The following is a 12,231-nucleotide window of genomic DNA, read 5'->3' as shown; positions in this document are numbered from 1 at the left end:
GCTTTTCGTATTTCAGCCTTTGATCCGCCTATCATGAACTTCGACGTACATTTTGAAGTGTGGACTTTTCCCCAACACGTGTAATTGAGTCAGGAAGACTTAATGAAGAGTGGACATGCCCTCTGGACCCGCCCTGCCGCCCACGTCGGATATGATGGTTTCATTATTGGCCTCGATATTGTGCCATCCATTCTGCTCCACTGGCTTACTTCTCGATCTCTGCGAAAATGCATGCATATTGTTATCCTTTACGGTACATCTAGTATTTACAAGAGGAAGCCGTCCTACCTTCTTTATCTTCTTTTTAAAAGTGATTTAGCGGGCGTGGGTGCCTGGGTGGTTCGGTCGGTTGAGCGGTTGAACAGCCGACTCTTGGCTTAGGTTCAGATCTTCCAGTTCGTGAGATCGAGCCCCACGTCCGGCTCTGCGCTGACCGTGCAGAGCCTGCTTGGGATTCTCACGCTCCCTCTCTCTTTGCCCCTCCCCGTGCTCTCTCTCAAAATAAGTAAACATTTTAAAAAATGACGGAGCTGGCTAAATCTCTCCGGTTCTTCCAAGTATTAGGATCTGTTGGAGTTCTGACGGAACTCTCATTTAATATATATAATTTTAAAGAGACTTCGTATTTTCCCCTTATAAAGCATTTTCTCCCCTTGATACAGTGTTTCTCTGTGGTGACTTAAGCAGTTTTTGATATCGCTCCATAATATTTTATGACTCTTCCTGTGTAAACATTATCAATTTGTCGGATTCATTCTTGGGTATAATTTTTTAGGCCTTATTTTCTGTATGTTTCTGAATTAAAATTACGCACAGTAAGTACCAAGCGTGCCAAACTCAGGTATTGACTTTAAACGTTCCTCGATCCTCTCTTTTCTCTATGGATAATATCATATTATCTGCAACTGATGATTCCTTATTTATTCCTTTTCAATTCTTATATATTCCTTTCCAGTTTGAAATCGTCCTAACAGACCACGATTGCTCCTCCCACAAGGAATGAGTGACCTTAATTTTACTTGCACGGCTTTCTATAGGTCTTATTTCAACCCCAAATTCACGCGCAAGTTATTGAAATCTCTTTCGAGGGTGTCTCTCCACATCCCAGTTTCCCTCAGCTTTGCACCTCCGGGAAGAATTCCTCCCCAGACCTTCCACCCCCCTCTTGCCTCACATTTGCATCTGGAACTTTCTGTATCCCCAGTCTCCCTGTTTCTCGACTTGCATTTTCATTTTTACCTAGATCCTGGGGAAGGCAGGAGTAAAGGTAAATTTCACAGGGCAAAGCACTTTTGAAAACTTCTCCCACACTCATACTTGATGGATAATTGGGTTTCACGTGGCATCTAGACTGGATTTGGTCTTGAAGACTGGAAGCTGCTGCCTCACTGTCTTCTAGCTTCTGGCCTCAATCTTGAAAAGTCAGTGAGTCTGTCAACGGGTCCACTTTGTGTTTTCTTTTCCCCCCCTCTCTGGAATATTTTAGGCTCTTTTCTGTTTCCTCAGTAGTTAAGTATCAGATTATTTTTATCCTTTGTACTGAATATTCAGTGATCCCTGACCACCTAGAATTTTTTGCGTAGGGCTGGGATATGTGCCTGATTCGGGGGGGTTCTCTTCCTTGCATTTTCCCTATTATTTCTAGAAGTAATATTACTTGAATTTTGCACATCCTCGGCTTTCCCTCTATTTATTTTTTTTTTTTTTCTCTCCTTCAGCACTGTGTTTTTGATCTTCCAGGATACCGCTTTGTGGATTTTTCCGCTTTGTGGATTTTTCATTTCTGCTAATACCTCTTTCTTTTACAGAAGCCTCTTTCCCCGTGTCGACAGGCCTGTTTCGGCATTCAGTGCGGTCTCCCACCTCTCTGGGCATATCCGTTTGTTCTCCGCATGGTTCTATCGTAGCCTTGATCCTCACGGCTCTTCTCCCCCGTCTTTTATTCCCTTTCTGTAAATAGTCTTCAAATACGTAACAACGCTGGCTTCTCCATGCCTAGTTAAGAGCAGAGCACTCGCAAGGGGACTGGCAGCTCCGGGTGCCTGTGGTGGAGGAGGACTGGAGCCGGTCCGGGAGGCCCCGGGAGGTCGGTGTCCCTTGTTTGCAGCGCAGAACCGCCCCCCTCTACCGCGTCCGGCGCTCGCGGCCGGGAGGCGGGTCGCCCCGGCCCGGAGGCCCAGGCTGCGCACTGCTGACCTGAATCCCTCGCTCAGGCTTGCGGTTTTAGGAATCCCTGCACATCGGGCGCTCGGTGTCTTGGGGAGAAAACTCGGGCTTCACGGACGCGGGTTCCTTTCTGCCTCTGACGGCGGCTGGACGTGGCAGGAAACGAGACTCTTTTTCTGGGAGCCCCTGACGCTGCTGCACCCGCCTCCAGCTGAGCGATGTATGAAGGTGTATCTCCCAAGAGGTTTGCGGTTCTGGTTTTCCATCGGCGCTGTCAAAGCCTAAAGTTTAGAAAAAAAAAAAAAAAAAAAAGCCGCTAAAACTGAAGGGCAAGCCCGCTCGGTTTGCGTCTGACCGGGCGCGGAAAAGAAGCGCCGCCAGAGCTGGTTCCACTGGGGATCGAACCCAGGACCTTCTGCGTGTAAAGCAGACGTGATAACCACTACACTATGGAACCGCAAGCCGGCAGAAGCCTGCAGGTCTCTCCATACAAAAGTTTCCGAGCAAACACGTCGAAGGAAAACTGTTTCTAGTGCCCCCCGCACCGCCCCGGAAAGAGAACGAGCCCGTCCGCGCCGAGGGAGTCGCGGCCCCGGACTGCGCCCCCCGGCGCGTCCCGCTCGCGCCCCAGCTTGAAACATCCTCGAGCCAAGTCCCGTGGGAACACGCGAGAAGAAACTAGGGGCGGCAGCGTTCTCGACTGGTGCCCCCTCGGGGCGCCGGGGCTACTCCGGGTTCCTCCGCTGGTTCAAGACGCGCCTGGTTTCGAGCCGCGACCCACAAGTACGCATGTCTGGCATATTGATTATTCTGAGTTAAAGGCGCTGGAAAAACAGGAGGGGAAGGAAGAACTCTCTCGCTTGCCTTTTTCCTGAGAGCAGGGGGTGAAGGAGCCAGGTGAGAGGCGCCCTCCCTGTCCCAGGGGGAAGGACCCTTCTGATCACCGAGACCAGGCCAGGAGAAATCTGCACCGAACCCGGTTAAACCAACCCTTACCTGCTACTCACTTGGCCCCGGCTCACTGCCCTAGGCCCAAACCCCTTCTCTTGCCCGGCTTTCCCAACGTGCGTGCAACCTAGCACGTGAGCACCGGGCTCTAACTGCTTTGAGACTTTGTGTGAGCCCCCCCCCCCCCCCGCCATGTCAAAATTGCTTCATGAAATGTGTGTTTCTATTAACCTGTTTTATATCAGTTTAATATGTAGGCCCGGGCAGAAACCCTAAAAGCTTAGAAGAGAGATTTTACCTCCCTTACACAATCTTTCTCTCTTTATCTCTCTCTCCCTTCCTCTGACACAATGCGGCTGTGACCGTCTCAGGCAAACTCCAGGCCCCACTCTCCAGAGCCTCGGTGAAGAGCTGGGAGCCTTTTGAAAGTCAAGTCACCGGTGAGGGCCACGAGGCCGAGGACGCTGTGTGTGGGCCATGTAATCCTGGGTGTTCCTTGGTGTTGTCCAGGCTCTTCTGTTTTCATTTCTGCTTAGAATCAAATTACAGCAGACTTAGACGCTGACGGACTGGAGACGGTTATGCCAAATCCATGGTGGGCGGAGACCGCGATGCAAAGATCCAGTCGTGCCCCCATTAAACGCTGCCTAGCAGGATTTTTGCCCCCAGCTCTTGTCCTAAGGTGCAGGATTACAGGAGAGAGAAAAATAAGCAAAGAGCCTGAGAACAAAAACAGAAATGCATAGGTTTTCCGGAACTAATAAGAGGGGTTTCCAGTCCGTATTGAAAAGGATCAATTAGAAGACAAGATTGTGTGCCACAAGCAAGGATTGGACCCCCGCGGACTTTAAGTTCAGAACCTTCCCCACTCATCCGTCACAGCAACTTAGAACTGGGATCCTCCTCTCTTTTTCTTCCAGGAACCAAAATACTTGTTTTCAGCTTAGGGAGCCTGCGATTGACGTCAGAGTTCTACGCCACTTAGGCCCAGGCTTACAAGAATATAAACAAAAACCAAATCTTTGCAAGGTTATCTGCTGGGAAATTCATAAAATATCATTCAAACAGTGTTTTATTAAGATATATTCTTTACACGGGCGCCTGGGTGGCTCAGTCGGTTAAGCGTCTCACTCTTGATTTTGGCTCAGGTCCGTGATCTCACGGTATGTGGGATCGAGCAGCCCTGCATCAGGCTATGTGCTGACAGCACAGGGCCTGCTTGGGACTCTCTCTCTCTGCCCCTCTCTCTCTCTCAAAATAAATAAATAAACTTCTAAAAAATAATAAAAATAAACTAAAATGTATTCTTTCCATGCTATGACTTGTACTGTGTGTTAGGGAATAATCAGATTCTCCCCAACCTTGCAGACATATGTTCTAACAGGAAAAACACATAATTTTATGAAATATGAAATTGCGTAAAAAACGTGAAGCAGCTAAGGGAAAGGAAACATAGGACGCTAAGTGAGCAAGTTCACCTGCTGGGCACCCTTACCGAACCAAAAAACTCTTGAGAACTGGAAGACACAATTCCAACAGATTGTCATAAAAAACCAATACACTTATCTAGAAAAGTAGATGGATCGACGTCTCAAACGTGAAAAAGAAAATCGACACATTTTTTGTTTAGAGAGGAGAACAGTTTTTAACTTAGTAACAGAGAAAGGCCCTTTAAGCCTAACCTCAAAAGGGCAAACCATGGGGCAGGGGGAAAGACAAACCCTTAACAAAATAAGGATCCGCCATTAGGTTCCTCCATCAACAGGCCAGTGGGTAACATAACAGTGGATGATCTTTCCAGATCCCAGATTCACAGCGGTCTAATAACCACGATACACCACACAGCCCCTGCGAATCAACATGAAAGATCCATCAGCCTCAGTAAGAACACAGGCGGATTATAAGAGTCCATGCCAATGGCCAACACACATATAAACAAATGCTCAAAATCTTTGGAAAACATAAAGGCAAACTTTGAAGCAACAGTGATGAGACGCATCGCTCTACACATATTAGATTACAAAGTAGAAAGCTGACTCGTGCTGAGCGTCGAGACCAGGATAAAGGGGCGCGCACAGCGGTGGAGTGTGGACTGGAGAGCACGCTGGGATTACTTAGCCATTCTGCTCCTACACGCACATCCCAGTGCAACCCTCCACCACGTATGTAAAGGGGGTGGATGAAAAGGCGGTGTTATTTGGAATTGGGGGGGGGGGCCTGCGGGGGGCAGTGGAGGCAACCTGGGTGAGTCCATCACTGGGATGGAAGAGAGGAGACAGTGGGAGCGCCCACTATGGGAATTTATACGGCATTAGAAGCAATGACTTCGGAGCACAGGACAACTCTGATGGATCTTGAGGTCAGTACGTGTTTTTAAACATAATTTGTTGTCAAATTGGCGTACCTAGTCATAATCTTTTTGAAAGGCATAAAACTAGATAATATGCCATTTATGTAAATGTGTAACATATGTGCACGGAATTTCAACTTTGCAAAAAATACACCTCAGAATGCCCGTACCGTAAACAAACGAGCTGGTACCAGGAGAGGAATGGCAGCAGGACCTGGGGACGAAGGGAAAGCATAACCCTCAAGCGACACAAGAAAAGGCCAACCGGGTTAGGTACAGGCTAGGCTGGCTGGGAAGAGAGCCAGGGGGGCGCGGCTTCCAGAGGAAAGCGGGTGTACAGAGATCTGCCTGTCCCCAGGAGATCTCCGAAGTGATCTGTCACCCCTGCAGCGTCTTGTCCTTTGTGGCTGCCCAGGAACGCACATGCCCTTGTCGCTCAGAACGCACAAAGCAGCATCTAAACGTCTCAGGATGACGGCCCCGCCTGCTCTCTCCACGCTGAGCCCCACTCGGGCCCCAGGTGCCACAGTCCCCTTCTGCTTTCGTCCACCTGGCGCGGAACCTGTCAGAGGACAGGTCTTGTGAGTCTGCTAAGACCCCGCCCTTCGCCAAGCCCAGATCCCACAGCATCCCGTGGGGGTTATCTGTCACACTCTGCCCCGATTTCTCCTTCTCCGTACCCTCTTCTCAGTCCTTCTGTCTTGACAAAGACAGAGACCAAGGCGGTTTTAACCCAGCGGGTCAATCCGCGAACGGAACGAGACTGTGCCAGGAGTAAAGTGTCCTCCTGCAGAACTCCCCACCGAGCAACAGATCTGTTGGGGTCCAGACTGTCTTGGAAAGAAAGGGCCTGACAGTGGCTGGTCTGGGCACGCTGGAAGCAGGGCGGCCCCAAATCTGCCTCGGTGTGTGCTCGTCTCTGCTTGCTGTCCTGAGCCAAGTTAGATATAACAGAGGGACGCGTGACAGTCTTGCTCCAGTGCGGGAAATCAGCTCAGAAGGTCGCCCCGTGGGTTTGTAACCTGGCAGTAGTCGGATTCGTTCTTACATCCCTCCTTGTCTCTCTGGCGGGTGGGGGGGTAGGGGTTGGGGCAAATCGTTGGAACGTGTTTTCTTCACCTCCCTCTAGAACACAAATTCTGTCAGAAAAGAAAGTTTTGTCTATTTTTTGTTCACGGTTCTATCGCCCGTACCTAGAAAAGGGCTCGACCGGCTAGTGACTCCCGATTGCGGACAAAGGATTTAAAGAAGAAACAAAATTAAAATGTGTTGCAATAACCAACACGTCCTCTAGATGGCGAGAGTCGCCATGAAATAGGAATTTAACCCATTTTTAATTTGAAAAATCTTAAACCTTTCTTGCATTGAAGAATGCATCTTCTTCAAATGTTGGAGGTTTCCGTTTAAGTACAAGCTCGGAAACACAGATATCGTCTCTTGGTCACAAAATCAAGTGAGTTTCTGACAAGTTGCTACAACTCACAGAAAACGGTATAAATATGATATAACTGAACATAAACTCAAAAAGGGGCTCTGTGGCTTAGCTGGTCAAAGCGCCTGTCTAGTAAACAGGAGATCCTGGGTTCGAATCCCAGCGGGGCCTTCTTTGTTTAGTTTTCTGTTTTTCCATAGTGGAAGGTGCCACTAAATATGTCGGAGGGGCATTAAAGAATCTGTGTGGCGGGTGAGCCTGCGCTGAATTGTTATTCCAGGCGAGGAGAGTCTCTTGCCAGGTCACTGCCATCCCATTATGAGGGCCTGGGGTGAAGGGAAAATGAGGAAGGTTTCTGTAGTTGACAGAAGGTGACGGGTTTGCAGATGCAGGTAAGACTGGGTTAAGAACTGAGTGACAGGTGCCTTGCGGTAGAGATAGAAAGCAATGCGCCACACTGTGGCTTGGAGGTTCGGTCCCAGATCTCTGAACCTGGGACATCTTCAGCTGAGGGAGTGTGGTTGTCCGTGTCAGGCAGGGAATAAGCCAGGGTGTCTGGCTTGAGTCAGACTCCGATTTTATTTTTTGAGATCAAGTAAGAGAACAGCGGCCAGACCTGGACCCTCGCCACTTTGGTTTTGTGCGGGCCCGGGAACCGCCGCCTTTGTGGATCAGACGCACATTCTGGGCAAAGGGAGAGACTGGAGCTCGGGGAGGAAATAAACCACAAACAGACTGGCGCCTTCCTGAATCTACGGAGCCCTGGCCTGTGCACTGGGCTTTTCCGTTTTATGTAGAGACCTCGAAGGTTCTGACTGGGGTCCCCTGAGAGTCACTGTCCCTTCACCTAGCGCAAGCGGCCCAGCCCGGCGCCCGGCGTCCCGTTCACACCGCAGCAACCCTGAGTTCATCGTTTATTCATAGCAGTTCCCCCCTCCCAACTTCCAAAGGAATGTGAACAAACAAGACAGCGAAGGTGGCGGACTAGGCCACCCCCAGATGTGCCACTTGGGCACAAGGATTATTGTGAGCTGAAAGCGAGAGGGAGGAATTAGGACAGAAGTTTGCCAAGAGGCCCTTGTGCCCTCTCTGCGGGGAAAGACGGAGGTTCACCCCCAGACAACCTTAGACCCCAACAGCCTGGAAATCAAATAACAAACTTTACTGACTGGCCTGTCTCTCCGCCCTTGGCCTGACACGCGTTCCTTTGTTCCATGACTTCACCACAAATCCACTGTTCTTTGCTGAAGATGCCGCGTAAGCTGGACTTCTAAGCCACGGCGACAGTTACTTGTTCTCCCCGGGTGTCCCCACCTGTACCCGGGGCAAACGGGTTAACAAACTTCGGTCGGTTTTTCCTTCTTACTCGCTCGTTACCGGGGTCTCGGCGAAGACCTCAGAGAGGCAGCGGGGCACCATCTTTCCCACCTCAGTCGCAAGCCTCGAGTACCTCTAATTCTGCAGGATTGCTGCTTGTGAACCCGATCCAGTGGAGGCTGAAAACACCTTGGGAACCCAGACATCACATATTAGTGTCACTCCTGCGCATTCCCTACCAGAAACTTGGGCGGGGAGGGACACATATGCCACAGGTATGTCAGGAAGTGACCCCGAACACTCCGTGTCTGAAGTAGGAAGTCAAACTCACAAACCAAGGGCCAAACTCTGCCCACGTAACACTGTCCGATGCTCCAAAGTCACGACAATTACAGGGAGGCCTCCTCCAGTATTAGCTCATCCGCAGACCCCACTCGCGGCCTGGTTGATGGGTAAGGAAATGGAATCGTCTCTCCTCTCTCTCTTGCCACATTTAGGACAGGAGGAGGCAGGAAGTCAGGAGGAATGACAGAAGACGACACAGAACACAGGATGCCAACGTTTCAAGGTTTGCAAGATAACAGATTCAGTGAAGATTTTTTTTTTTTTTATAGAGGACAGGAAATCTTAGATAACAATTAGAACGGATCCGAGAAAGCAAGACAGACAGATCAAAATAAACAAACAAAAAGGCCTCAAACGAAAGGAAAAATATTTGGAAATAAGAATATCTGACCGTTTACCAGCAGCGGCCTTGGTTTTTAAACGGATTTGTGAATCAAATCCTGAACTATGGCTTTTAAGGATCTGTTTGTTCGTTTACCTAACATGTACATTCTGGAACGGGCAGAACACTTCTCACGCTGAGGATCAATTACATCGCGAGAGCCTCCTGTTTCTTGTTTCGTTCTTCAGCGTTCCAGTCGGTTCCCCTGGGAGGGAGGTCAGAAGCCTGGGATTTCACAGGCCCTTTACGCTGGAAAGCTGCAGTTGAAAAACACTGTAAGCAATTGAATAAACTACATCTTGAAGGTTTAAGTATCTAAAGTACGAACTTGACTTGAAAGGCTTGTTCCATTACAAACAATCCCAACACGCAGTTTAAAAAATCGTACTTCTTAGCGCATTTGGAGATAAGCACAGTCGGACACAATCCATGTTGGTAACATCTCAGCAATAGTGTGAAATCAGTTCCAACCTCGTGGACTCCTGAAGCCAGGACAGTGTCAGATTGTCCCAGGGTGTGGAAGAACATAATGATGGGCAAAATTGGCAGGTTAATTTTATTTATCTCCGTTTAGAATACCTGAGTTTGAAGAGCCACGGAATATACCAAAGTCTGGGAAGGTTTGCTTCACTTTGATGTGTTTGTTCCTTTGGTTAACTGCTCGGTGCCCTCACCCATAAATGACCGGTTCTTTCTGTTTCCCCTGTGTAACCTTCTCCGAGAGCAAATATTCTGTTTTTTAGCAGAATAACCTTTATAGTTTACACTGGTTGTGTCGTCCTTCCTGAAGAAAACAAAGGTTTTTTACATAGGAATAACGTCGTTTACAGTCATGTTACCTTCTATGCTTAGTTTTAACTGTTTTATTGTAACCTTGAAACCGATAACCACGTAATTTCTCCAGCAATCATGGTTTGTTTCCTCTCCTAAGTGTTCAAATGTTCTGATCGGTTTTAACCTTTGCCTTCCCCAAATCGAATCCTAAATGTCAAATAAAACTTTCAAGGTACTGTTTCCACCTACACCTGTGGTTGAGACTTCCCCGAAGGTGCCTGGAAAATCCTAACGATGCGTTCTGTCCCCTTGCAAAAAGGCAGATAGTGAAGAGAACCAGGGCTATTTGATATGCTATTATTGATGAGTTGCACAGGAAGAGGTGAAAATCAGAAGGGATGCCAGAAGGAGGGGGAGGGGGAGGAGGAAAAGAAGGAGGAGGAGGAGGAGGAGGAGGAGAAAGGCCTAGGCTCCCCTAAGTCAGATTTGCATGGCTAAAACATTAATATAAATATTTCAGAAATTGTACACCGAATGGGAAATTCCTGGAGACTTATCAGTGCTCTTACTGCCCATGACATGTTTCTATCAACATAGAAAGTCCTGGTGCTGTTTTCTCTGATATTAGACGACAGTAGTGAAGTGTAATCAGTCATAATTTTAGCTGTTTTTTTAAACGTTTACTTGGTCGCAACTTTACTTCTTTAACTTGAATCTAGCATCTTCTGGGCTTCTGAATTTCAAATGGGATTTACATCACTTGCCTGTGGAGTCTAATTAATGTAGAAGTATGTAGAACTTACTCCAGACTTACCACAACTGTCTCATATTGGTGCTATATTATTCTTACTATGTGATTTGTATATTTGCAGCATATTAGGTCTCAGGATTATTATATGTCTGTTTCGAGACTTTTTCTCTGCGGAAATTGTGTTCATCCACTGCTATAAATCCCATGCAGTGTTTTCTATCTCCTTTGAACATATGGTAGGTCACTATGTCTGTAGCTATTTTGTCCAAAACTTATTTTGCTTTTTTTTTTTTTAATTTTTTTAACGTTTATTTATTTTTGAGACAGAGCATGAACGGGGGAGGAGCAGAGAGAGAGGGAGACACAGAATCTGAAACAGGCTCCAGGCTCTGAGCTGTCAGCACAGAGCCCAACACGGGGCTCGAACTCACGGACCGTGAGATCATGACCTGAGCCGAAGTAGGACGCTCAACAGACAGAGCCATCCAGGCACCCCTGTCTAAAACTTATTTTGGATTGGCTTTCTCATCTCGTTTTTGTATCACAGAAACAACCGAAACTCCTTAGTGGCAGTCTCCTCGCTATGAATTCTCACCAGATCTTTTGCTTTTGAAAATCGTTAAGTAATAAATTAATTACGGCCCCTTGAAATCTTCTGACACCTATACATAGTCATTCTGTTTTACTTCACTTCCCTGAAAGCATCTGCAATCAGCCACAGGCCAGCTTTATCTTCAACAACGCACAAGTCTTCAAAGCCTCACAGGAGAAGACCACGCCACCAGATATGCTTGGCTATAGACTCCCGATGGCGTGGCTTCAACGTTGTGCCCATAACCATCCTACCGAGCCCGGAGTTCCAGAATTCTGCTCCAGAAGCCCCCTGAGTTCTGGAAACTGTGCTGGGGCGATGAAGGGACTCGGCCAGCAGAAAGATGCTTCCTGATCAGAGAAGAGAGAGAACACACTTTACTAAGTGTTCGCGTTATGTACATGGCGGCACCAAAGTGACAACAAAATTATGTCAGAACCTCACTCCTTGCTTATAGTAAAGCTGAAGAAAGAATAGGAACTTCTCTGTATCTCCTTGAGAAGCCAGTGGCTGCACCCTATGACGGTGTCCCGGAAATCTCATGACGGACCCCTGAGCTAATCCTGGAGGCACATTTTTACCTATCTAGAGGCTATCTGGCCCATAGCCTTAGAGATACTCTACACTGTAAACACTGAAGACTGAACTTAATCCATAGAGATATCTATCTCTATTCTGAAGATTCCAGTAAAGACTCAGATTGACTAGGTGTCCACGGAGACCCTGCATAGCACAGGGAGGGGAGACAAGGGCACTTTTCCCTATAGAAACAGAGAAACATGTTGTCATTTACCCTGACACCCTGTTAACTCAAGATCTGGTGGAACAAGAATTACATAGGACTGACTGAGGGATGACTTAGTCTTTGTTTGGAATAGTGTGCAAGCTGCTATAGGATTCTACCTTCTGGATCTACAAAGAAGCCCTTTCTCTTTCCTCTTAAGGATCTATGCTAGGAGTTGTAACAGTTTAGTAGACTTCACTTTTGTGAACTGAAACAGTTGAAAATATCCTATTGTCTAGCAACATGCTCATTTGTGTATCTATCTGACTCATCCTCTTACCTTTTCCTGAAAATTACCTTTGAACACATCTACACAAAATTTCCTTCGATCAACGGTGTGTTTGGAGCTCTTACTTCAGTACTATTTGAAATATCCTATGGTTTTGCACA

At 47.6% G+C, this 12,231-nt stretch overlaps 1 protein-coding gene and 2 non-coding genes across 3 annotated transcripts in view; 2 read left to right on the top strand and 1 right to left on the bottom strand.

The window, feature by feature from the left end:
- The window catches only part of LOC125939373 (uncharacterized), a 561,003-nt gene that overhangs the window by 24,611 nt on the left and 524,161 nt on the right, over window positions 1–12,231 (top strand). The window lies entirely within an intron of this gene.
- On the bottom strand, window positions 2,551–2,623 carry TRNAV-UAC (transfer RNA valine (anticodon UAC)). The gene has a single exon. It is a non-coding gene; the product is annotated as a tRNA-Val (tRNA).
- On the top strand, window positions 6,994–7,067 carry TRNAT-AGU (transfer RNA threonine (anticodon AGU)). The gene has a single exon. It is a non-coding gene; the product is annotated as a tRNA-Thr (tRNA).

The sequence above is a fragment of the Panthera uncia genome (genome assembly GCF_023721935.1).
Source record: "Panthera uncia isolate 11264 chromosome B2 unlocalized genomic scaffold, Puncia_PCG_1.0 HiC_scaffold_25, whole genome shotgun sequence".
NCBI classification, from domain to species: Eukaryota; Metazoa; Chordata; class Mammalia; order Carnivora; family Felidae; genus Panthera; species Panthera uncia.
This window is presented reverse-complemented; position numbering and strand designations above follow the sequence as displayed.